The sequence below is a fragment of the Equus asinus genome, chromosome 18 (genome assembly GCF_041296235.1).
Source record: "Equus asinus isolate D_3611 breed Donkey chromosome 18, EquAss-T2T_v2, whole genome shotgun sequence".
Taxonomy (NCBI): Eukaryota; Metazoa; Chordata; class Mammalia; order Perissodactyla; family Equidae; genus Equus; species Equus asinus.
In genome coordinates, this window is record NC_091807.1 from 26,373,417 (window position 1) to 26,395,801 (window position 22,385).

At 40.2% G+C, this 22,385-nt stretch overlaps 1 long non-coding RNA gene across 2 annotated transcripts in view; it reads right to left on the minus strand.

Moving 5' to 3' along the window:
• LOC123278278 (uncharacterized) overlaps positions 1 to 22,385 on the minus strand; it is a 53,737-nt gene that overhangs the window by 14,809 nt on the left and 16,543 nt on the right. The window contains exons 2-5 of one of the 2 annotated variants that reach the window (XR_011495368.1): positions 20,040 to 20,218; positions 11,128 to 11,251; positions 10,402 to 10,480; positions 9,027 to 9,103 (exon numbers count right to left, since the gene is read on the minus strand). This is a non-coding gene — a long non-coding RNA (uncharacterized lncRNA). The remainder of the gene's footprint in view (positions 1 to 9,026; positions 9,104 to 10,401; positions 10,481 to 11,127; positions 11,252 to 20,039; positions 20,219 to 22,385) is intronic. The other variant, XR_011495369.1, reaches the window with a different exon arrangement.

A 22,385-nucleotide genomic window follows, 5' to 3' on the forward strand; every position in this document is an offset into this window, starting at 1 on the left:
TCAGGCAGATGCAACAATTAGTTCAAACCATATTTCCAGAAGGATAATTAGGACAGTTCTCAAGATTGGTTACCACTAAGGAAAATGGTGTAGGAGTCGGTATGGTGTGTTTTTTAAAGATATTGGTGCTTTGGAAATTTATAACAACAAAAATAATGCTGGGCATTAGCAAAAAAGGATGCTAAAAGTTGATCAAGCAAATCTGTCATTCCCGTACAAAAGTGGCTCATACACCTGGAGTACTGTGAGCAATCTGACTATCATACCTCAAAGAAAACATAGTTGACTGGGGGAAGTCCAAAGAAGTTAATTAAAACACTTAAGAGAATAGACATACGTCTCAAATATGAGAGATTAAGAGACGAGGGTTAGAAGAGTGAAGTCGAAATCGTGAAAGGTGTAGATAGTACATAAAGTTATTTACCAAATCTGAGCATCTCTCAAATGTCTCCAGGTAGCTGTTATAAAGGACAGCAACGTCTACCATTAATAAAATTCCCCTTCGTGATGTCAGATAAAAAATTTTCCTATACCCATATCTTTATACTTTCAATAGAAAGATTATTTTATAAGGATTCCTTGCCTTTCCTATCCCTCTTCCCATAAAAAAGGGTTCTAGCTTTTCCTAGTCTGTCCTCCTCTTTCTGCCCTCCCAGGAGCACTCACTTTTGCAGGACTGATTCTTCAGAGCTTTTTAAGGCAGAATCAAGTGGATGGCAGGGGACAAAAGCATAGGAAGTTGGAGAGTTGAGGCTAGGGGAGAAATTTTCCCAGATGAAGAGCATTTGAAAAATAAAGGCCCAGATTCACCTGCAGAGAATGTGCGCAGTGAATGAGAATGGGGTAGGAAAAGGAATTTTTAAAAGCGTTGCTTTTGAGAGATGTTAAGGATTTAAGTTACTCTGAAGCTAATTTTGGTTTCAGTGCTGTGTTCTTTCGACCACAATATGCCCCAGACCTAACCACACCAGTCAAGGCTTTACAAACATTCCCCGTGTGGGCTCATCCAATAATGCCTTCGGGATTCCTTGTTAAAACACCTAGAATTCTTACGTAATGTTCCTGCTCTACCACATGATACTCTTCAGTAGAAAGTGGTTAAATTAAACTCCTTGAAGGACCTCATAAGTTAGGTAATTGGGACACAAGAAGACTCTGTCATCAAATGCTTTTCACTAAGTTAATTACAGATAAAACCAACATGAAGTGGTTAGAAGCAGAGGTTAAAATTTCACTCACTTGGACTTTGTATAATAATGAATTAAACTGCTGGACTGTATTGGCATTCTGCTGGGAATACGATTTGGAAATAGAAAAACTAGCCAATGAGTGGTGTGATTTGGTTCTTGAAAGTAATTTAAAGTAACACAAGCCCACCAAGACTTTATCTCCCTTTGATTTTAAAATGTTATTTGTGATAGGAACTTTGCAGATGAATAAGAAAATCTATACACATTCTCTCAAGTAAGATACTTTCTCCGTGTGTGTACAGACAACGAATTGCCTAAATACTTTCTAACTCAGGCACAGTGGCTGCAATTCAGCACCGATTCCTTTCTTGAAAAATTAACATACTCCACAAATCCGGAAATCACATCACCTTAAAAAGCAGCCAGTACTAAGGAGTGGGACTAAGGAGTACTAAGTACTAAGGAGTAGGAGTGAAGAGAGAATGCAATAGAAAAGAATCGAAGGACAGTGAGTGCTACAAAAATAAGGAAAATGGAATGAAAAGAATTAGTTTTCTCCTTTCTGTCTTGGGAAAGCATCAGACAAGCCCGCTTCCATGCGTAGACTTCACATAACATACGCTTGCTATTTTTCAAGACTTCAGGTAACACATTCCTAAACCAAGGCCCCGTCCAAATTCCGAGTCCATTAAACAGGCTTTGCATTACACTGTTCCCGAGAAAACGCTCCTTTTTTTAATTATGTGGTTAATGCCTCCCGTATCCCATGATAAGATTTTACAACCCTTTCCTTCTGCTGGTGGCATTTACACACTAAAAACAGTCAGACTCCAGAGCCTTGTTATTTTTCACTTTCCTTCTACAGCCACTATAAATTCGAGACCCTGATTTTTAATATGTTTGCCATTAAAATATATTAGCTAAAAACTTTAGGTACATTTCATAAAAATCCAGGTTCCTACCACACTCCCTCTGGTAATACCCTCTTTCCCTTCCCAAATACCACATCTTCTTAATTGTTTCAGAGGAAGGAGAAGCTTTCACTGTTGCATATGACTTAGAAATAAGAAAATATTCTGTGTGTATATGGGGGCATTGCAGACATCATCAGTGCTTTCAGCACTCACTGTTCCCTGTTTGCCAATGGCCGTTGACTGTAGATAGCTGCCCCTCTCTGCATGAGGGGCTGTCTGGTGCTGGAGTGTATTTGGCCCAGGAGCAGAGCAGTCCAGGCCAGCCAAAGTGCTGGAGAGTCAAGGCCCGTTGGAGCAGGCCTCAACTGTTGACTGACTGACGTTAGAGGACAATCTCTCCAGTATTCTTGCCTTCAGGTGTGACAACCCTGAGGCATGTTCTGCACAGCCCCTCAGAAGTCCCAGAGGGAATGAGCCCTGGTTGTCTGCCTGGTGATCTGCTCACTAATGCTCCTCCTCCAGGCTTCCTTCCCTGCCCTGTCTCAGTTCCCCACTCCTCGAAACGTACTTCCTGGGATTCCCTCCCAAAGAGACTCCTTGCACTTAAATCCTTATCTCAGGACCTGCTTCTGGGGAAAACCCACTTAAATCAGAGGGTACACTGAACGGTGTTTACTGATAGGGAGTAAAATTCATCAAAATTATTAGAAACTGTTGATCTGAAGGAGGAGATTAGGAACAACTTCACTTTAATTCAAGTCTGTCTGTAATATAAACTCACCCCAGAACAAGGCAGTTTAGAAACAATTTGACAGGGATCCAGAAAAGCTTCAGAGGGGAGGTGACGTTTCAAAGAGGCCTCGATGGATGAATAGGAGTTCAACTAGGGCAGAAGTATTTAGGGGACATCCGAGGCAGAGGGACCAACAGAATCAAGACCAAGAAAACACAAAACCCTCAGGGAAATGATGCAGATGAGGAAGGAAAGTAGTTCAGGGCCTTGAACACGATGCTAAATCCTTAGAGCATGAATTTCTTTCTATGGGGAGAAAATAAATGTTTGACTGGGAGTTTAATGGATTACAGTTATTTAGAACCTATAAACAAAGCATATAAGACAGCCTTCTAGAAATAATAATGGTATAAAATTTTCAAATTTCTTGAAAAATAAATAAAGCTGAATAAAGATTTTGACTAGCTTACAAAAATGATGGGTAACATAATATTTTTGTGTATATGTGCTTGCATTTGTTGTTGTTAGTGCCATCAAGTCAATTCTGATTCCTAGCGACCCTGTGCACAGCAGAGTCGAACCCTGCCTGGTCTTTCTGCACCATCCTCTCATCTTCCAGCACTCTATCAGACAATGCCCCGCTGCTATTCATAGGGTTTTCATGGCCAATTTTTTCAGAAGTGTGTGGCCAGGTCCTTCTTCCCAGTCTGTCTTAGTCTGGAAGCTCCACTGAAACCTGTCCACCACAGGTGACCCTGCTGGTACTTGAAATCTTGGTGACATAGCTTTCAGCATCCCAGCAACCACCACAGTACGACAACCAACAAACAGGTGATGTGGTTTCCTGACCAGGAAATTAACCAAGGCTGTGGCAGTGAGAGTGCAGAATCTTAACCGCTTGACCACCCGGGCTGGCTGACTTGTGTTTGCATAGATATATACATGTGAATATTGATGCTCTTTCATGAATAAAAGTAAGTTTTTAGGCAAAATGCACACTGTGGTTTCAGATTTGTGAAATGTGTCTGCATGTAAGGAAGGACAAAAGTACCCTACAAGTTGGTAGCTTTCCTGTATTGCCTATGGCAAATGAATGGTGCCACGACATGTTCAATTTCCAGTCTTCAACACCTCTCTCTTCCTCAACCGCCCTACTCAGCCTATCAAATTCCTGGCCATCTTACTTCCTAAATATCCCCCAGATCTCTCCATTTTTCTCAATTGCTTGTGTCACCACTCTGTCCGAGCCGCCATCAGCTCTCACTTTAAGGATGGCCAGAGCACGCATTCACCCTTGTCCTGCTTCCTTCTGTTCTCACAGAGATCGTGCCTCTCCCCAGCTTAAAGTCCTGCGTTGGCTCCCCTCTGCACTTAAGATAAAGGCTCAGTGTGATGTGGCCTCTGCCCATCTGTTCAGGCTCATCGCTTGCCACTCCCACACCCATTCTTGGTCCTCCAGCCACATTAGCCAACCTTCGGTTCCCTGAAAAGCCTGCGACCCCCACTACCTCAGAGGCTTTGTATGTAAAGTTCTTTTGCTAGGATACACTCCTTTCCCAGGGTCCCCTCCTTCTTAACCTATTTAACCCCAATCCTCCTTTATTTCTCAGCCCAAACTCATTGTCTCAAGCAATCTTCCCTGGGCCCCCAGATCAAGCCAGATCTCTGTTTGATGCTCTCCTAACATGCTGCATTTTTCCTCCTCCATCTGCCATTGTCCATCTGCATGCTTATTTGATTGTCTACCTCCCTCTCTAGACCATAAGCTCTATGGTCTATGAGATAGCTCCATGAAGATGGCACACGGCACATAAAGATGGGCTTAAGAGACACACGTTGAAAGAAATTATATTAACAAGAAGTTAACTTGCCTCAGGTATCTTGTTAATCACTTTAGATGCATTACCTATTTAGGCCTATGTACAGCTGAGAAAACTAAAGCTCAGAGACTTTTAAATAACTTGTTCAATCAGCAATGACAGACCTGGAATTTATTGCCAAGTCTGTCTGACTTGAGCTGACACTCCTGACCACCATTCTATACTGCATGGCAGAATAATTAATAAGCAACATTTATGGAGTCATGTTAGTGTTAAGAGTTATGGGATCCTTTTTCTATTTCTCAAAATTTTCTGTCATATCATCGTCCTAATACATCTTCAATAAAAGTGGTCTTCTAAATGATGGATGAATTTTTCGAAGCTTTGCCTTATCCAGATTCTAATTTATTGATTATTTCTTAGCATCCTTTTCCAATTTGGTTATTTAGCTTCCAATGGTACCATATTATATCATTCCAGATACATTTTTCCTACTCTTTGCTTATGTTCTCCCCTAATTTTTGTAAAGCTGCAAAAAAGTGGGAAAATACACCCATTGAGACTTGTTAATTTTCAAACATATAACAAAATATAAATGCATTTTCATGTACAGGTAGGGTGTAGAGAGTGTTTTGGAATAGGGCAGGAAGAGACCATGAGATATGGCTGAAGTGTACATAGAATAAAGTCTAGGAAAAATCAGTTCCAGTTTGGAAACAATGCAACCAGATGGTATTTCCAGTTAAAAGAACAAACATGGTTAAAGAATGCCTACTGTGAATGGAACAGAATAGAGAGCCCAGAATTTAACCCCAGCGTATACAGTCAACTAATATTTGACAAAGGAGCCAAGAATGCCCAATGGAGAGAGGATAGTCTTTTCAACAAATGGTGCTGGGAAAACTGGAGAACACACGTGGAACAATGAAATTGGACCCCTATCTCACACCACTTACAAAAATTAACTCAAAATGGATCAAAGACTTAAACATAGGACCTGATACCATAAAATTCCTAGAAGAAAACGTAGGAAAGAAGCTCATTGATATTGGTCTTGGCAATAATCTTTTGGGAATGATGCCAAAAGCACAAACAACAAAAGAAAAAATCAATAAATAAGACTACATCAAACTCAAAAGATTCTGCACAGCTAAATAAACAATTAACAAAATGAAAAGACAACCTACAGAATGGGAGAAAATTTTTGCAAACCATAGATCAGATAAGGGATTTATATCCAAAATATAAAAAAAATACAGGCAATTCAATAACGGAAAAACAAACAATCTGGTTTAAAAATAGGCAGAAGAATTAAACAAACATTTCTCCAACGAGGATATCAAAATGGTCAACAGACACATGAAAAAAATGCTCAACATCACTAATCGTCAGGGGAATGCAAATCAAAACCACAATAAGATACCACCTCATACTTGTTAGAATGGCTGTCATCAAGAAGACAAGAGACAATAGATGTTGGTGAAGATGTGGTGAAAAGGGAACTCTTGTACATCGTTGGTGGGAATGTAAATTGGTCCAATTGCTATGGAAAACATTATGAGATTTCCTCAAAAAATTAAAAATAGATCTACCATGAGATCCAGCAATTTCACTTCTGGGTATATACCCAAAGGAAATGGAAACAGGATTACGAAGAGATATATTCACTCTCATATTGATCACAGCATTATTCACAACAGACAAGATATAGAAATAATCCAAATGCCTGTCAACAGATGAAGGGATAAAAAAGATGTGGTACATATATGCAATGGAATATTATTCAACCCTAATAAAGGAAGATGTCCTTCCATTTGCAACAACATGGATGGACATTGAGCACATTATACTAAGGAAGATAAGTCAAAACCAGAAAGACAAGTACTGCATGATATCACTTATACGTGGAATCTAAAAAAGTTAAACCTGTAATTAACAGAGTAAAATTCTGATTACCAGGGGATAGGGGGTAGGTTAAGAGTGATGGTGTTTAAGGGTACAAACTTAAAACGAGTAATAAATAAGCCATGGAGACCTAATGCACAGTATAATGAATATAGACAATAATATTGTACTTAATGATGTAATATGATAAATATCACATTAGCAATCATATTACAACATATAAATGTATCAAAGTAACACATTATACACCTTAAACTTATGCAATATTACACATCAAATTTATTCAATAAAAAATTGTCTACTGTGCCATGGGATTGAGTAATACACAGAAGGCTAAACACAATCTTTGTTCCAAAAAAAAGCCCAAATTATTTAAAAAGATTACCAAAAGGAGAGCTCAGAATAATGGGTAAAATTGTATAATAATAGAATCACTATATATTTTAAATATGCTGCTGTTTTCTTGGTAAAATTAGAATCATTTACAACATATATGTACACTTCTGTTTGTTTAAAACAAAAAGTGGTTTGAAGAAAGAGACAAAGGGTGAGGTCCCAGTGAATTAAGAAAACCAGGTCAACTTGATTAATGAGGAGACAAAAGAGGAGATGAAAGTATCAACAATTCTTGCATAATCTGTCACTGATCGTATGCGGCAAGCTTACATGTGAGCCAGGGTATTGTCCTGGCCCACGACCCTGTGCCTTTATCCCAGAGAAATCTACTTATGCACCACACAGCAAGTTCCCAAAAAAAGGCAACTCTGGACACCCCATCCCTATTCAGCTAAGAGTCCTGGCCTGTTCCACATGCTTCTGGGTGGTGTCTGGCTCTCGGTTAATGCCTCCTCTTATGGGATCCTCATCAGTTGACCTTATCTCCCACCCCTGCTGCAGTTGAGAATCACTGTTTTGAGCTCCTCAACTTTTACCTTTTCCCAAGGTGCAGCCTTGCTCATTCTCTGGCTCTTTCTGCTTGTAGTTGACTCTGCCCAACCAAGTCCCAGGGAACACTCATTTGGCTGCTCCACTCCCCGGGAGTAGGAAGGAGCAGTTCACCATGTATGAGCAATCATCCATGTGACAAAGTTTGAAGGAACCCAGTAGCTTCCCAATTGCCCACCCACATCTCTGAAAATGCAGATGCTGTCAAAAAGGAACACAGCCAATCCTCATTATTCCCAGATTCGTCTACTCACTAAAATTTATTTGTAACCCCTAAATCAATACTCATGGAGCTTTCACAGTCATTCACGGATATACACAGAGCAGTAAAAAATTGGAGTTGCCCAACATACACATTCCCAGCTGAGGTCGAAGAAGGCGGGGCTCTCTGCCTTCTCGTTACAGCTCTCATATCATAAAACTAGTGTCCTTTTTGCAGTCTATTTACTGCCATGTTTTCTTGCATTTTTTTGTTTTTGGATGGCGATTTCACTATTTAAAATGACCTCCCAAGCACTGCACTGAAGTACTGTCCAGCATGTCTATTAAATAAGCTTCATTCTGGCATGACTTCTAATGTTGTTGTCCATGAGTTGAATGTTAACGAATCGACAGTGCAGGGTAAATAAGGTGTCTTTAAACAGAAACATATCAAATGAGGTTATGTATTAATCAGTTGATGAAAATATTGTGACCAGAGGCTCACAGGAACTTAACCCTGTATTTCTCCTAGGAGCAATGCTTCAGTATTTGCTAATTCGGTGTTTGCAAGACTCTATAGAACATAACTGCCATAAATAAGAAGAATCGACAACAACTTCATCACATGAGGGTCCTGGGGGTACAGAGCACAGAATAGATAGCAGTGTGGCCTGGAGGCAAGTTGGATGGGCTTCACCAGAGATCCTGACAGCAGCAGGGAGCACTGTGTCGGATCGGAGGAAGGCACTGAGCCAGGGCGAGAGGAACTCCAGAGACAAATTTCAAATTCTTCTCAACATTTCTTGAGCCCAACCCTATTCCTAGATTAGTAGTATTACTAAAATAGTCTGGCAACAATGTTACATAAACTATCCATGGCAAAAGAAGTGTTATGTCAGAATTTTCATCTTAATGCTTGACACTTTAGAGATGCATTGCCCGGTACAGTAGCCAATAGCCAAATGTGGCCATTGAGCATTTGAACGCGGCTAGTCTAAATTGAGAGATGCTGTAAGTGAAACATACACACTGATTGCAAAGATGCAATATGATAAAAAATAATGTAAAATATCTTGTGAATAATTTTTTTATTGGTTCCACATTGAAACATTTTTATATGGTGGGTTAAAAGAAATGTACTATTAAAATTAATTTCACCTGTTTATTTTTTACCTTGTTTAAAAGTGGCTACTAGAAGATTTTGAATTGTGTATATGACCCTCATTATGTTTGCACTAGACAAGGCTGAACTAGAGCCATAGCAGAGTTGTGAGAATTCATGCTACTATATAGTAGTTAACACTTATATGCTACTTACTCTGAACCAGGCACCATTCCATGTACTTTCCGGGTATTGACTTGATTCATCTTCCCAGGAACCCTCTGAGATAGGTACTATCGTTTTTTGCCATTTTAAAGATGAGAAGAAAGAGACAAAGAAAGGTTAGGCAATTTGCCCAAAGTCACACCAGTTTTGAGCCAGACTTGACGAAGGTAATTTAGGTCACATTCTTAACTATTACACACACACATCCACATCAATAGATGGTTATTTGATGTGGACATCGAACCCTTGAAATAAAAATTACTTATTGGTTGAAAGAAAACTTGGTTTGTGCCTTCAGTGGTGCTCTTTGAAGACACAAACGTGTCTGTAAAGAATAATCACTAACTTCTAAACGTTACTTGAGATTTTTCAAGGGAAAAAAAAATTGAGTCATCATGAGTTTGAGGTGACTGTTTTGTCTCAGTCTAGAAGTAGTGTAGAAACAGATGTCAAAAAGTAAAAAGAAATCGTAAAAAGAGAATGGTACGGGCTGGCCCCGTAGGCGAGTGATTAAGGTCGCGCGCTCCGCTGCATGCGGCCCAGTGTTTCGTTGGTTCGAATCCTGGGTGCCGACATGGCACAGCTCATCGAACCACACTGAGGCAGCGTCCCACATGCCACACCTATGAAGGACCCACAACGAAGAACATACAACTATGTACCGGGGGACTTTGGGGAGAAGAAGGAAAAAATAAAATCTTTAATAAATAAATAAATAAGAGAATGGTAAAAATAATAATAATAAAAGAGAATACTAAAAATAAAATAAATAGGGAGAGTTTAGGAATAACTTTTAGTAAAAACTGAAAAACTGAACTAAATTTACTAAAAAGTTTTTTAGTGAAAAAAAAACTAAAAAGGGTACAGCGAAGTCCCCCATTTTTAGATGAACTAAGCTTTTCTAGGTAAACGAAAAGCGAAGTCAACAGGAATAGGAGTCTAATGGAAAAGACAGGAAACTGGTAAATGAATGGAAAGGGGATTTGTAACACAGAACTACCCAAGCTACCGGCATAAAATTGCTTGTTTGTTCTTTCAAAAGTCATCCGAAAAGTCTTTGAGTGAGTTGTTTCCATTTAAAGAATAATAATTATATCCATTTATCAGCCAAAGGCCATTAAAATCTTTCCTGTGCTCTTTATTCCTGGGAAGGAAGGCGTCCAGGAAAGGAAGCGAAGGAGCTCGACTCCCTTTTGTACCCCAGGGATCTGGGCCTCCGAAACCTGCTACAGGGCTTGTAGATGTCATTTTGAAACACTGAGAACAATCAGTCTTCGTGTCACGGCACACTCGCATGTCAGCCATCTCCTCTGTCACACAGGGAAGCCTGGGGTGGTGGCAAGCGGTGCAGCACCAAGTTACTTGCCTGAGTCAAAGCCTACATTCTACGTCCTCTGTCGCTTATTACTCCAGGCATCTTGGAACATCACGGAGTCTCCAACAGTCTCATTTTAAAAGAGAGGGGGAGGAAGAAGAGGAAGACATATGCATAGTGGTTAAAAATCATACAACATAACTCAATAAAACAAATAACCCCATTGAAAAATGGGCTACTGGGGCCAGCTCCATGGCATAGTGGCTAAGTTCGGCAAGCTCTGCTTTGGCAGCCCAGGTTCACAGGTTCAGATCCTGGGCAGGGACCTAAGCCACTTGTCATCCATACTGTGGTGGCGACCCACATACAAAATAGAGGAGAATTGGCATAGATGTTAGCTCAGGGCTAATCTTCCTCAAGCAAAAGAAGAGAAAGATTGGCAACAGATGTTAACGCAGGGTGAGTCTTCCTCAGAAAAACAAAAAGGGCTACAGATTTGAATAGACATTTTCCAAAGAGTATACACAAATGGCCAACAAGTATATGAAAAAATACTCATCACTAATCTTCGGGGAAATGCAAATCAAAATCAAAATGAGATATTATCTCACACCTGTTAGGTTGACTATTATCAAAAAGACAAAAGACAGCTAGTGTTGTCAGCCAAGGATGTGGAGAAATTGAAACCCTTGCACATTGTTGGTGGGAATGAAAACAATGGTGTAGTCACTATGGAAAACAGTATGGAAGTTCCTCACAAATTAAAAGTAAAATTACCATATGATTCAGCAATCCCACGTCTGGGTTTTTATCCAGAAGAATTAAAATCAGGATCTTGAAGATATATTAGCATTCCTATGTTCATTGCAGCACTATTCAATGGCCAAGACGTGGACACAACCTAAGCGTCCATCAACAGAAGATTGGATAAAGAAAATGTGTTATATACATACAATGGAATACTGTTTAGCCTTCAAAAAGAAGGAAATTCTGCTATATGCAGAAACATGGATGAACTCTGAGGACATTATGTTAAGTGAAATAAACCAGTCATAGAAAGACAAATATTGTGTGATTCCATTTATATGAGGTATCTAAAACCGTCAAATTCATAGAATTAAAAGTGAAAGGAATGGTGGTTGTCAAGGGCAGGGAGGAGGGAGAAATGGTGAATTATTAATCAATGGGCATAAAGTTTCAGTTAAGCAAGACATGAATATGCTCTAGAGATCTGCTATACAGCAGCACACCCATAGTGAACAATAACATATTGTCCACTTAAAAATTTAAGAAACTAAATTTCACATTGTGTTCTTACCACAATAAAATAAAATAAAAATGAACACTACAGATATATATCAATTAATAAAATGATCTAACAAAAATTCAGTTAAAACTTCCTATAAAAGGGGGGCTGGCCTCATGGCTGAGTAAAGTTCCATGTGCTCCACTTCTGTGGCCTGGGTTCACGGGTTCAGATTCCATGCATGGACTTCTTCCACTCATCAACCATGCTGTGGAGGCATCCCACAGACAAAAAATAGAGGAATATTGGCACAGATGTTGGCTCAGGGATAAAAAAAGAGGAAGATTGGCAACGGATGTTAGCTCAGGGCAAATCTTCTTCACCAAAAGAAAAAAGAGAAAAGGAAAAAAAAGTTGCTAAAAAAAGCATAACAAATCTTTCCTCTTTGACTTTTAGTTTAAGACGTTGGCCACATTACCTCTGGGAGCCTGTCTCTTTCTCTATAAGATGTACATAATCATGCCCCCCTTATGGGATTGGTGAAATGATGCAATGAGGTTATCTTTGTAAAGTGTCCAGCAGAGTGCTTAGCACATAGTAAGAGCCCTAAAATGATTTTTAAGTAGTTGATGATAATTTTCTTTCCAACTCAGACATTCTATGGATATAAGAACCAGCATTGCCTTGTCATGCTCTATTTTTTTTTTTTCTGATCTGTGTCTGTTCCTTATTAAAACACTGCAACACTGTGGTGAAGGAAGAACTTATTCAATAATTTTGAGCATCAAAAAGCAAACCAGGGGCCAACCCAGTGGCGTAGTGGTTAAGTTTGCATGCTCCGCTTCAGCGGCCTGGGGTTCACAGGTTTGGATCCTGGGCGTGGACTGAGCACTGCTCATCAAGCCATGCTGTGACGGCATCCCACATAAAAAATAGGGGAAGATGGGAACAGATATTAGCTCAGCGACAATCTTTCTAAAGCAAAAAGAGGAAGATGGGCAACAGATGTTAGCTCAGGGCCAATCTTCCTTACAGAAAAGAAAAAGCAACCAGTTGACAGCAAGCCCCAGTGATGATTCTAAGCATCACAAGTGGTCCTCATCATTTCAGATGGAAGAAGTGAGGCCACCACTTGCTCAAGGTCACACCTTTGGAGGAACCATTTAAGAGAGATTTGAAACTCAGTTTCTCCTCTAAGCTCTCTGGTTCTACTCGTTAATAACTTTTCTATTTCTCTCTCATTATTTCTCTCTAATTTTGGTTTTCTCCAATAGTAGTTATAAACATACCTCCCTACAGAAGCTCAAAGCCAAATGCTGGTTAAGTCTCTGTATTCTCACTGCCAGAAGCCTCTGTTTTAAACACTTTTCTTAAGAAATAAAGCCTTGTTTATAAGCTTTAGACCACTGCTGCAAAAGAAAAAAATGCAATATGCAAATTAGACATTTTATAACTACAGTTAAATAATCAAGGCAACACTCCAAACGTCAGCTAGACGCTTACGTAATTGCATTTCTAGCACTTACATGAGCCATAGTGAAAGTTAAGGGGGAAATGTTGCTTATTTCCTATTAACTTCAGACTAGAACCTGATTCTTATTTGCCCTTATGAATAAAGCTGAACTGTTGTTTTAAAACCAGACACTGCACTTGGGTTCTTTTAAGGTTCCTGGTTGCAACAAGGGAACAGCAGCAAATTTCGTAAGAAGGAAAAAATGTTTAATGAAAAATTACAGTTATTCCAAAAGAATTGCACTAAATGTTCAGCTTTCATTATGTCTCTCCATTTCCTTTCTGGCTTTTGACAGATCAGCTTCTCACTACACATATCGTCTCTTTCTAAGATTAATTTCTTCAAGGTCAGTTTTTTCCAAATCTGTTTATGTACGCTCAGTAGAGACGGGATCAGTTGATACTCCTGGCCATGCCATCCTGATTAATCAATCAATAAATAATTATTGGGTATCCTTAGAGCCAAGCTAGAATGCACCCAATAAATGCACGCTAAATTGAATGGAACTTAATTTTATTCCATTTAAGAAAGTAACTGACTGCACATGTCTTGGTTTGGGTTCCCCCAAATGCAGATCCTGAGATAGAACTCGGATGCAGGTAGCTTCTTTGGGAGGGGCATGGAGGAAAGTGAGACAGGGGAGGGAGATAAGCTAAACAGGGTGCATTAATGAGACAACTGGCTTCCAACCCAGAGCAGACACTAGGAGGAACCATATGAGTGGAACTTTATGCAATCCCGGGCATTTCCCCCATGCAGCCATCTCTACTCTCCTGCTCCTGTCCACACATCCTCTGCTTCCCTGGGGTTGCAGACGAGAGTGAGGGTTTGGGTCCTGCCAATTCTCAGATTGGATTCTGCAAATTCTATCATCCTCCGATCCCAGACCCCACCTGCTGTCAGAGGCCAGTCCACGCTCTATCATTCTTTGAAACAATGCTCTCTGCCACCCCTAGCCTATAGTTATTAATCTCATTTGAAATCTTGCTTTTAAATCATTATGGATGATCTTGGTTGTCTGTTCTTCAACACTTTTTGCTCATCTATTCCCTAAAGTAATTTCAAAGGACTGTGTCCTACCTATCACATTTTTAAGTTACCTATTCACTTTTTATCCTAAGTTAAGAAGTTGCTAGACAAGACTTCCAGTGAAGTGTAAATATTGCAAGTCTAAAATAAAGCTATTACTACACTCTTTACATGTTTCTAATGGAATCTAAATTCCAAAGGAATTTGATACTTAGCATTGTCCATTTAAAAATATAAATGTACATACATATCTCTTTTATAATGTTCCTCCAAGTCTTACTTCCATTTCATCTTCTCCATAGACCTTTACCCTAATACAATAATATATTATACTTTAAAGAATTTTGCTAAATAAGCCCATCATAATTCACTCCAAAAAAAACAGGCTGTAAATTGACAATTTTTTTAAATTCCCTGTGACCATGCACATCCAAACGTTTTTTAAAAACTTTTCTTCTGAAAAGTTATCATAATACTTCACATTTAGTACACAATTAATCAAAAGAATGCAAATATACTTTAAAAGTTGATAAACATAAAATTGCAAATTCCACCAGAATTTTACCTCTTAATAAGACAGCTAAGACTGGTTTGTTTTTCCTAATTAGTTCATATCTCCACGAATGAATATTACTTGTTGCTAGAATGAGATAGAGGCCAGCATTAATGTTATTCTCCATTTTAATAAATAGCACTGATAGGACTTATCAAAAAAAGACAAGTAGCTGGAAATGGAATAGATTTTGTTACAGCAATGTCCTTCAATTCTTTGACCTTTTTCAGAGTTACATCCTAAACATAGCATAGAGGTCTATCATCAAACATTATTTTGAATAATCCTGAATAATAATAAATCTTCAATTTTGCTTAGAGCAAAACATTAGAAACCACCTGAGTTGTAAAAGGATGTGTTTGCCAGTCATTAGAGTACTTTGCTTTCTCATTATCAGTATTTCACAGGGTCCCTTGGTTTGGCACTCAGGGGTCTTCCCCCAGCAAGAATAAGGAGGAATAAGGGGAAACATGGGAAAAGGGTGAGTGTGAAAAGAAAAGAAGAAGAAAGTCTGCAGATCATGTGCCTATAGGCAGATCCGTTTCAGCAAAGAGGATGTCGGGAATTTTAGGACCGGAAGCTGATCTTCTTGATGCTGCCCATGTCCCTGTGTGCTCCCTGTGTACTCCAGGGTACACACACACACCCCTGTTTATCATTTATTGGCTTTGGAGTAGACTTCATAATTGCATCTTGCCACAAATAAAAAGAACCTGCTCAAAATTACAAGCAAACTGGGTGCAGCCTGCGTGCTATAGGAGTCACCCAGTCCAAATAACCTGATTTGAGCCTTCGGTTGATAGATTTAAGATTAGTGGAGAAAGTGGGAGCATCTTCTAGCCAGAGGGCAATAAGATGAAAAAAGATAGAGATGCTGGAAATCACTAAGGATATTCAGGAACAAGTGGAAACATGAGTTTTGTTGATGTTCATGTAACAGACAAGGGGGAGACATACAGAAAGTGTTAAAGTGGTCAGTGGGGAATGAATGGAGATTTCCAGCTTGGAGAGTCACATGAAGTGGCCATCTTTAATGATCTGTAATGTTCATTACGGCAAATGAAATATGGACAGGTCATCAGGATTTTATTCCACTTGAAGTATGTCAGGACATTAAATAAAATCTGCAGGTAGATAAACTCAAAAAACAGCCTGGCATGTCTTGCCTTTGTGCAAACTTTCCAGCAATTGGTTTTAGATTCATGTGGATGTTAAATGTGCCTTTTTTTTACCCGTAGTGTGTGTATGCATACATGTAATAATCTGAAACAGTCTGTTATTCAATTATAGCAATATATGCATAGTTTCAGGCAGTCTAAACCAGTTGGTTCCTAAACTAATAATTTCTTTACAGAATGGTTTATTTATTGAATTCAGGGTGATTCCTCTATACTGGGCAAGTTGACATACCAAAATGGTCTCAGTTAGAGTTGAATTACCTTAGTTTTACCTGAGAAAGAGAACAGCAATAAAAATTTGTTGTATCTTTTTTTTTCTTTTGAGGAAGATTAGCCCTGAGCTAACATCGGCCACCAATCCTCCTCTTTTTTGGTGAAGAAGACTGGCCCTGAACTAACATCTATGCCCATCTTCCTCTACGTTATACATGGGACGCCTACCACAGCATGGTTTGACAAGCTGTGCGTAGGTCCACATCCAGGATCTGAACTGGCAAACACCGGGTCACTGAAGCAGAATATACGAACTTAACCACTGCACAACCAAGCCAGCCCAAAATTCATTGTATCTTTTCTAAATAATAGCAATAGTAATGATAAGGACTCTTGTCTTTTGTCTCATCCTGGCCTTGATACCAACAAGCAGAGACAGTCTAGGACCCTTTTCTATCATGACCCCCAAGTCAGCATTCTTCTGAAAATGCCTATGGTAAAGAGAACAATGACCCCCTCCCCTGAAAGGTATCCACATACTCATCCACAGAATCTGTGAATAGGTTACCTTCCATGGCAAAAGAGACTTTGCAAATGCGATTAAGTTAAGGACCTTGAGATAGAGAGCTTTCCCTGGACTATCTGAGTAGACCCAACGTGACGACAAGGGTCCTTATAAGTGAAAGAGGGAGGCATGAACGTCAGAGTCAAAGGAGACGTGATGATGAAAGCAGAGATTGGAGCAATGCAGAGCCATGAGCCAAGGAATGCAGGCAGCCTCCAAAAACTGGGAAAGGCAGGAAAACAGCTTCCTCCTGCAGCCTTCAGAAGAAACCAGCTCTGCTGTTATCTTAATTTAGCCCAGGGAGACCCATTTCAGATTTCTGACCTCCAGACCTGTAAGATAACAAATTTGTGTTGTTTTAAACACTAAGTTTGTGGTAATATGTTACAGCAGCAATAGGAATCTAATAGCGCCCTAATGAAATGACATGTACTTTTACAAATTAACTATGTAGACATATTATATATTAACCACACTTTAAAATTATAAATGTCTCCTAAAATAAAATATTTTTTTCTATTTTTTGCAGAAATAGGCTGGGCTTACTTTAACACACTGTTGTTAATCACAAAAATAATACATCCAGAAATTGTGGAACAAGAAGTAAAAAATCTTGCCTATCATTCTACCCCCATACAAATTATATTTAACATAAAACATTTTTTTCGTAATTATCACCTATGACTTTTGATTAGCCTAAGTCATCCAACGCAGATATGAAAATAAGCATAGCATCAAGGGAGGCCCAGGGAAATTGAGAGAGATGAGTAGCAGAAATTGGGAGGTTATTAAAAATCATGGGGCCTCCCTAAATGGCAGGAAATTTATCAACTGTGCTTTTCCTTCTTACTCCAGTAATTATGTTTGCCCAGAAATCCATGGATATGAAGAACTCATAGATCTTCAGTGGGAAAATCCAGGTTTTTTCCTAAATTCATGATGCAGAGAACAGGATTAAAGGCCAGAGACCACTTGGGGTGGAAAAATATTAGATTAAAAAAAATGGATCCTATCCAAACGTCGTGGGCCAGCTTGAATTTTGGTGAATCTAATGATTTTTGAAAAATATCTGTTAGAACTTTTTTATGCCAGGTTCCAGGGTAAAACCACAAGTAGGAATTGATCTGTTGTATTTTATAAAATCCAAATGCTGTTTTTCTGCTTTTAAATATTTTTTTTTAAAAAATAAACAGATTCTGAAATGAGACGCAAAGGAAGAAGTGGAGACAGCACATTTTAACCTTCTTGAGCTGCCAGGCCATCTCTCCGGAGGGGGTCAAGTAAAGCCCACTCCTCTCCCTCCAGGGAGCTGTGACTCCCAGTGAGAGGCTGTTCATAGAGTGCCCACTCCTGGACCATGTGTGAAAAATGTCCAGGAGTGGCCAAAGCTTTGAAATTAAGTGTGCACACACTTAAACTCACTAAACCGAGAGAGAACAAGTGAGAAAAAGCGACGAGTGCCCAAATGCTTGTGGCCTTGTTAACACTTTCTGGAAAGTCTTTAACTGTCTAATAATATTATAGGTTTCTCTGTCTGCTTTCCCTAAAGTTATATGGGCTTGCCACTATGATCGAGTGGGAAGGCCTGTCCTCCTCCTGAAGTGACCTCAAAGTTCAGCAGCTGTTTAAGCCCCAGAATTCCTCCTACACTCGCTTCACATGAACTTGAGGTTTCCACTGCTAAGATCTAAGCTTGAACGGGGATGTTCTGATAGGAGCAAATGACGAGGCCAAGACAGTGGCCTTGGAGAAGTTTGTGAATTAGGATTGGAGGTGACGGGACTTCAAAGCACACCAGCCTTTGTCAGGTCCAGTAGCAGTGCCTAGAAAGAGCGTGTGCATTTTGTTGATAGAAGAGGAACTGGGAAAGCTCTGTCTCCAGCAAAGCCGGATCGCTTGCAGCGATCCCCACAGTAGTTCTGGAAGGCAAGTAACATCTATGGAGAGCCTTCAATTGAAGATTTTAGTGGAGGGGTCAGTGGACGGAAATAACATACCTCTCCCTTGTCCAGGGTTCTAATTAATAAACAATTGAGAAGTAACCCAAAAAGAAAAACACAGATGGGAAGCAAACTATCACCTTCATGACCAACAGAGGCTAAGATTCGTCAGAGAGACAAAGGGCTTCCTAAAACTGAACACAAGAATGAACCAGACCTACTCAGCTGTATTAGTTACCTATGCTGTGTAACAAATAATCCCAAACTCAGCAGCTTTAAACAACAAATATTTATTATCTCACAGTTGATGTGGATCAGGAATCTGAGTGCAGCATAGCTGGGTCTTCTGACTCAGAGTTTCTCAACAGGCTGCAATCAAGGTGTTTCCCAGGACTGTGGTCAGCTAAAGGTTCAACTGGGAAAAGATTGGCTTCCAGACTCACTGGCTGTTGGCAGGAATTAGTTCCTCACAGGCTGTTGGACTGAGGGTCTCAGTTCCTTGCTGGCTGTTGGCCAGAGACATTGGTCCCTTGCTACATGGACCTCTCTGTAGGGCTACTTACAACACAGCAGCTGGCTTCCCTCCAGAGCAAGGGCTCCATAAGACAGAGAAAGAGAGGGCCAGCAAGACAGAAGTCACAATCCTTTTGTAAGCTAATCTCAGAAGGGACATCTCATTACTTTTGCCATATTTGTTTGTTAGAAGCAAGTCACTAGGTCCAGCCCACACTCAAGAAGGGGAGATTATATGAGCACATGAACACCATGAGGCAGCGATCATACAGAATCTTCTCAGAGGCAGCCCACCATGACAGACAAGTCAGGCAGTGCTGGGGAGAACATTGGCCTCTCCCTGCCCCAACCCAGAAGAAAAAAATTCCTACTCCCCAGAAGCAGTTTGCCCCAGGAGAAATGATAAAGGATGGACTGCACTATACTTGCTCTTTCACACCCACCAGTTGGGTGAGTAAATTTTGAATAAGCAAGGGGTTAGTGGAGGGAGGCTATAAGCCTCAGGCTAATAAGGGAAGGGAACAGAGGGAAAGGAGGAGATCCTTTCAGATGGAAAGAAACATCAGGAGTAAGGAACGAGCGGCCCCCAACACTCACCAATACCCTGTTTATATTATGATGTCCATTTTACATATAAATAAATTGAAGCTTAGAAAGACTGAGTAACCCAAGGTCATGCAGATACTATGTGATGGAGCCAGAGTCTATAAATACCCAACTTCTGAAAGAGTGCCATACTCTGTATTATAATTATACTTCCCCATATTCAGCATCTGCTGGGAAGCAACTATTTGATGAAGCCATTTATAGTTGCCAGTGAAAATATCTCATTTCAGGAATGAGACTCAATTGTTCCTTCTGCGTCCTTGAATGTCCCCTAAGTCTGAAGTTTTATGACAGTGATGAAATAATAGCTCTGCCAGAAAATAAAATACACACCTGGCTTGGAAGCAAGCAGTCTCTGGAGTCAACTGTCGGCGACCTGGGAATGCTGTGGAGCGCCTTGGGACTGTGCAACTGGGACTTTCAGCTGGAAGACTTGCCAATAGCTTGTAGCCCAGACAGAGGTGGTGACATCCAAAGGCTTGTCCAGAATGCACGGGTAGGATGTGTCACTCCTGATAACATAACAGGTCACAAAAGCACTGCTTTGAACTTGAAACAAGATACTCACTTTCATCAACTACCCATTCACTCCTGCCCTTTTGTTCTTTGATGTAGGCTATAGATCAAAGATGGCGACACTTAGCTTCCTGCTGCCTTTGAAGTACAGGGTCAGTAAGACAGCTATTTCTAGCCCTACGTGCTGCACAGAAATATAATGTCTGGAGACCTTTGTCTCTTCAATATTTCACATCCTTTTTTAAAGGAAATGGCCAAAAATATACATTTTAACGGAAGCATGGTCATATGTGTATTCTCATATTTAGTCTCATCGACTCAATGGATATTTGAGTGCTGTTGTTGTGTGCCAGGCACGGTGATGTGCACTGAGGGTCAGAGATAAATAAAACAAAGACTTGTGTGCCAGGAGTACAAGGTCTAGTCGGGGGGCGGGGGGGTGGGGGGGGGGGAATCAGTGGACTCCCAAAAACAATGCAATGAGTGCTGTCGTAAATGGACGTGTCAGGTCATGTGGGGTCTCCAAGGAAGGGCTGCCCATGTGAATGGTACTGACAAAGGCAGATAATTCTGAGTCATGGGCACACCTACGAGTCTTTCTCTCTGATACCCACCTCACTAAGCTGCTCTTCCCTTGCCCAGAACAAAAGAAAGCTGTAGGCATGAGGAATGGGATGTGGAAAGGGACTAGACAGGGGTCCACAAGTCAGGATAAAAGAGCTTGTGTGAATAATGTTTCCCAGAGAGACTCACATAATGGATGGCCAGCAACGACCGACATGCACATCCAAATCCTCTGAGATTCCCCAACCGCCAGAGGGAAAGATTCCACCTACACAAGAAAAACCTAGGCTTTTGCTGAGTCCTAATCATTATTCTCCTCTTCTGAATTTCCCACAGAAATCTCTCTCTCCCTCCAGATCAAATTTTGCTTGTTGGTGATACCTAGATTTTTCTAGAATAGGAACTATGCAAGATTGAGGAGTTACTGAGAGCTAGTTTGCCCTCTGTTCATCACCTCTCTCCAGCCAAATAGCAAATGAGGAGCAATTTTGTTTATACAAATCATGCAATGTTCATTTACTGGGATGTGGCAGAATTCCTCTTAGGTAACGTGGATGGTATTTCTCATCTAGGCATCCACAACAATGTCCAGCTGAATATCCTGTCAAACACACTAAGCATCCAGTACTTGGCTTTTCCTGGGAGATATCTGCAGGTCTCTGTATCAGCGAAACCAACAATATATCCATGGGTCTCTCTGCAGTTGAACTTGAATATTCACCTCCTCCATCCCCACCTTACACTGGCTCTCCTTTTCTCTATGGGTCACTAATGTTTTGAATTAAATTTCCTACCCACTTCACCTCCAGTTTTCTCATACAGAGACATTGTCCCTGTCTGACCTTTTAACAACCCACTTGCTGTTTTTTGCAAGCCACTGTTTACTTTTCCCCTGCAAGAGCACTCACCCCCCCGCCACCGAATCTGTCAGCAATGGCAGCCCTTTTGCTGATCTATTTCCTTCACACTAGTCTTACAGCGACCTCCAACCGCAGTTGTCTGTTCTCTCCTTTCCTGGTGTATTTGGGAACGGGGGCAAGCCATCATCATAGCTCCTTGATGGAGATACTAACATTAGATGCCATAGCAGTCTTCCTATTATTATAATACTATAGAAGTCGAACTTTGTAAGTCTAAGATCCTTAACATCCATATCAGGAGTTCAAAATGAAATTGAGCAACCCACATCTTTGTTTCACACCTACTTGTTCATCTAGGAAACAAAATAAGCTGTGATCTGCTGAAGAAGAAACCCAGCTTTGTAAAACAGCCTCCCTGAGTTTACTGAGGACAGTTCAGACTCACATGGAGACATATTGCACTTATATATAAATGTCTGTACAGCTTTAAACTCTGTCAACATGAGTACACCATTGAAATCTTCCATCTTCCTTTTTTCACATTTGCTGCCTGCCACAGCCTGTCTGCTTTTGACTATAGTCAGAAATTTGGCAAGACAATTTTCTTTTATTTTTTACATATTTACAATTTAAAGTCATATTTACAATTATGAAGAGTTGGGTTGTTAAAATAATTTACCCTGAGCTCCTGGTCATAACGAATGTTTATAAATTGATTATACTTCTACCACGAATTGGA